Raw genomic sequence first — 5,000 nt, forward strand, 5'->3', positions numbered from 1 at the left:
AGAGGTAGGGGAGGGAGGCTATCTTGTAAAGAGGTGAGTTTTAAGGGCAGACTTGAAAGAGCTGAGTGCGGAGACCTGACGAAGCGAAAGAGGAAGTTCATTCCAAATACAAGGTCCAGAGACAGAAAGAACGGCGTCCAACAGTCGAGTGTTTGAATCTGGGTATGCGTAAACAGAGTGGATCCGAAGCCGATCGTAGAGAGCGAGATGGAAGGTAAAGGTAAAGGCAGCCACAAAGATAGGAAGGGGCAGATTTGTGGATACATCTATAACATAGAGTGCTGATCTTATACTTTATTCTGTGTGAGACAGGGAGCTACTAAGGCTGGTGCTGTCGTTTCTTTGTCCACTTAAGAACACACACACACACACACACACACACACACACACACACACACACACAATCCCCGCCAAAACAACAACAAAAACAACAACCCAACAACAACAAGAGCAAAAACAAAAAAGAAAAGAACAAACAAACAAATACAGAAGCTGACAAAACATGCAGAAAGCTTACCACTTACAGAACAGTTTCACCGTCAATTCTCAAATCAACAACAAACAGGCACCCCCTTACCTGTGTTCGAACCCCAGCTTCAAACCGTCAGATTTATAAATATATGATATGTTTCAAAGCTGACTAAGGCTTTGCTGCTTTTTTTTTTTTTGGCACAATGGTAGGACAGCTTGAACGCAATGAATCACCGATCTCAGTTGTTCGATGCTCGTGCAGCGGCTGAACAACAATCATTCTCACCCGCTGGTGGTATCGCGCGTTGAGTGCCGTGTGCAAAGCGACCTGTCAACCCCTGCGGTTGTGTTTTTTTTTTTTGAGTCGGATTGAATCACGGTGTTGAAGTTGTGCAGGTGGAGACAGAGAGAGAGAGAGAGAGAGAGACAGACAGACAGACAGACAGACAGACAGACAGACAGATAGAGACACAGAGAGAGAGACAGAGAGAAAGAGAGAGAGAGAGAGAGAGAGAGAGAGAGAGAGAGAGCGTGTGTGTATGAAAAATAATGTATTCTATCGAACCGCATTGTTTGTTTTCTATTGTAGCTTACTGCCGGAATTGTATTGTGATGATCATCATACAAAGCGTGTACGGTTTGAAGTTTATAATCCTAGCATCTTTTTAGTCGAATACCCTTTACTGAAACAAAACGGGCCGAAAAAGAAAACAAGGATTGATAGACAAACAGACACGTTGACGGACACACAGACAGTGAGATAGACAGACATAAACAGACAGACAGATGGGCAGATAGATAGATACAGATAGATATAGATAGATAGACAGACATATAGACAGATAGACAGACCGAGACAGATGGATATATGTACAGAGAGAGACAGATAGACAGATAGAGAGATAGATAGAGAGAGAGAGAGAGAGAGAGGGAGAGATGTATAGACAGATAGGCAGACCGAGACAGATGGATATATGTGTAGAGAGACAGACAGATAGAGAGAGAGAGACAGACAGACAGACAGACAGACAGACAGCGAGAGAGAGAGACAGAGACAGACAGACAGGCACACAAACACACACACACACACACACACACACACAGATAGACAGACAGACACAAAAGACAGAGACAAACAGATACGTACACAGAGATACAGAAAGACAAAACACAGAGAAAAAAAAAGTCACAACCACCCAGACACCAACATACAGACAGCTCAAAGCAACAACCACCACCCAACCGAGGAAGGCAGAAGCCACAAATCAGCCAGAGACTGACAAAACCCCACTGGCCCACAGTTCCCCCCGACAACATGTGTCCATTAAGCCGGTGTAGTACCTGGAAATGCCCCCCCCCCCTCCCATACCCTCACCCCGGGTTAACACCATGGAGACGAAGCACCCGATGTAGCAGATGGAAATGACCCCTCCCCCCCCGCCCCCCATGGAGACAAAACAGTCAGTGTAGTGCCTGGGAAAAAAACAACTTCACCCCCACGTAAATACCACGGGGACGAATCAGTCGGTGTAGTGCCTGGAAATGACCCCACCCCCACTTTAATACCACGGGGACGAATCAGTCGGTGTAGTGCCTGGAAATGACCCCACCCCCACTTTAATACCGCGGGGACGAATCAGGCGGTGCAGTGCCTGAAAATGACCCCACCCCCACTTTAATACCACGGGGACGAAGCAGTCAGTGTAGTGCCTGTAAATGACCCCAAACACAACCCCAAGCAACTCCACCAGAGTCGGCTCAGAAATTCGTCCCCTTGGAGTTTAAAATTTTTTTTTTAGCCCTTTACCCCACCCTGTGTCCCCGATATTAACCCCTAAGCCCTCTTCTTCGTTGGAATCTCTTTTAATTTCTCTTCCTTTTGCAATAATGTGTGTTATTAAAAAAAAAATCAATAAATAAAGACAACTTATGTTCCCAAAAGACTCACAGGGAATTATTTTCAGGCCAGTGATACTGCTCCCAAAATGACTCACCATGGAGTTAGTTTCGGCAGGACTTAACATGTTATTCAAAAACGCACTGCTCTTAATTTTCGGCGGCAGAAATAGGCCATATTTCGTTCACACCTCAGGGGAATTCCCAGCTGTTCTTAGAAGCCATTTTTTGTCTATGCTTCTGGCACCAGGGAGTTTTACATTCTAAACTGACAGGCGGTGAAAGGGTTAAATCACTTCATTCGTGCTCACGTGGAGTTAAATCTGGTATTGTTCCTGAATGACTAAATGAGTCGAACAGATTACCAGCCCACATTTATTGACCATGCAGTACTTTTGGGACCAGGACGTGAACGAGTTGAGGAATTGCCCCAATATTAACTTCACCATGGTTTTTCTTTTCTTTTTAATTTTTAAACACCGGTAATATACTAAACTGTGCCTTCTGATTAACTGGATTAAAAAAAAGAAAAAAAGAAAAAATAATTTCATGGGCGTGGAGTCATTTGAGAGCATGGGTATGATTGGATCTTCCATGGCTATTTCCTCCTTGATGTAATTTCAGGCCTTCCACTAAATGTTTCCATGAGAGTTTACTTCAGGGTTGGGTCATTACGAAGCATGACACCCGTTCACCTCGTGTCTTAGTGCTGCACAGCTCAGTCAGCAGCCATTTCAGTTTCAGTTTCAGTAGCTCAAGGAGGCGTCACTACGTTCGGACAAATCCATATACGCTACACCACATCTGCCAAGCAGATGCCTGACCAGCAGTGTAACCCAACGCGCTTAGTCAGGCCTTGAAAAAAAAGAAAAAGAAAAAAAAAGGTGAATAAATAATAGTTAAATACATTAAAAAAACAACTACTACCACTACTAATAATATGTATAAGGCGCAAAAACTTGATGAAGTCAACTATAAGCGTACATGAATAATAAATAAGTAAATAAATAAATAAATAATAATTATAATACAAAAAAGGTAGTAGTAGTAATAGTAATAAATAAGTAAAGCCAGACACAACCCCACCGGTCAGATGGCTCTGTATGTGCGTGGTAGGTCTGTGATTGTGGTAGAGGTTCTTAAACGTACAATAAAACACAGAGAGGCAATTGCGGGGTTACCAGCTTTACTCCATCCCCGCTCGTTGTTTGTCGTCCTGGACAACCACAAGGGACGTAAGTAACAAAGAGTTAAAGAGTTAAAGACTCTTAGATCAGCATCCAAACAATAACAACAATCACAACTTGAAATAGAAGGAAGGAAAACAACAATAACAACCAAAAATAAATGAAAGGGGGGAAGAAGAAGTCAATAAAGAAAAAAAGAAAGAAGTAAAGGAAAAGACAAAAGAAGTAAATAAAAAAAAAGAAAAGAAAGAAAAGAAAAGAGAGACCAAATAAGAAGAGAAACGATAAAAAAAGAAAGAAAAATATGATTAAAATGAAAGGAAAGCAAATGAAAGAAAGAAAGAAAGAAAGAGTAACAAGAAGAAGATGATGAAGAAATAAAGAAAGAAAGAAAGAAAAAGAAAGAACACACAAAGCAGGAAAGAAAAACATAACTGCTCAATAATAAGTGGAGTGATGGCCTAGAGGTAACGTGTCCACCAAGGAAGCGAGAGAATCTGAGCGCGCTGGCTCGAACCACGGCTTAGCCGCCGATATTTCCTCCCCATCCACTAGACCTTGAGTGGTGGTCTGGACGCTAGTAATTCGGATGAGACGATAAACCGAGGTCCCGTGTGCAGCATGCACTTAGCGCACGTAAAAGAACGCACGGCAACAAAAGGGTTGTTCCTGGCAAAATTCTGTAGAAAAATCCACTTCGATAGGAAAAACAAATAAAACTGCACACAGAAAAAAAGGGGTGGCGCTGTTGTGTAGCGACGCGCTCTCCCTGGGGAGAGCAGCCCGAATTTCACGCAGAGAAATCTGTTGTGATAAAAAGAGAAATACAAATATTATATTGTGTGCAAACAAGGCACAGCTGGTCTGGATAATCAACTGGAGACTGCTCTGCTTTGCGAACAGTGCAACTAAGGCTTCCTTCGTAGCAGTTCCGGTTCCTATCAATTCTGTCAAGGCTGTGTATTGTCTGAGTACGAGCGCGTGTGCATTCATGCGACACATGCGCGCGCGCGCGCGCATACACACACACACACACACACAAACTATCTGTCCGTCTGTCTGTCACACACAAACACACACACACACGTACACACACACATGCAGACACAGATGCGCGCACAGAATCAATGGAAATTAGAGTGTAACCAACCGGCTGAGAGAGAGCGAGAGAGAGAGAGGGGGGGCTGTGGGGGGGGGGGGGGGGGGGGAGAGGAAAATAAAGAGGGAGCGAGGAAGGAGAGAAGGGAACAGGAAGACAGAGGGATAGGCTGTGTGTGTGTGTGTGTGTGTGTGTGTGTGTGTGTGTGTGTGTGTGAGGTAGAGAGAGAGAGGGGGGGGGAGAGAGAGAGAGGGGGAGAGAGAGTCAGACAGACAGAAAGCGAAAGGCACACTGACAGAAAGACATGCACAGAGAGAGAGACAGAGACTGAGACAGGAACAGACAGA

At 44.0% G+C, this 5,000-nt stretch overlaps 1 protein-coding gene across 4 annotated transcripts in view; it reads right to left on the reverse strand.

The window, feature by feature from the left end:
- LOC143290428 (uncharacterized) overlaps window positions 1–5,000 on the reverse strand; it is a 43,224-nt gene that overhangs the window by 11,597 nt on the left and 26,627 nt on the right. Inside the window, exon 1 of one of the 4 annotated variants that reach the window (XM_076599855.1) lies at window positions 578–722. The exons of the other annotated variants lie outside the window; for them this stretch is intronic. The gene's annotated coding sequence lies outside the window, so the exon portion shown is untranslated. Of the gene's footprint in view, window positions 1–577; window positions 723–5,000 lie in introns of those variants that run through there. 4 annotated transcript variants of the gene reach the window in all.

Source organism: Babylonia areolata, chromosome 15 (genome assembly GCF_041734735.1).
Source record: "Babylonia areolata isolate BAREFJ2019XMU chromosome 15, ASM4173473v1, whole genome shotgun sequence".
Classification (NCBI taxonomy): Eukaryota; Metazoa; Mollusca; class Gastropoda; order Neogastropoda; family Buccinidae; genus Babylonia; species Babylonia areolata.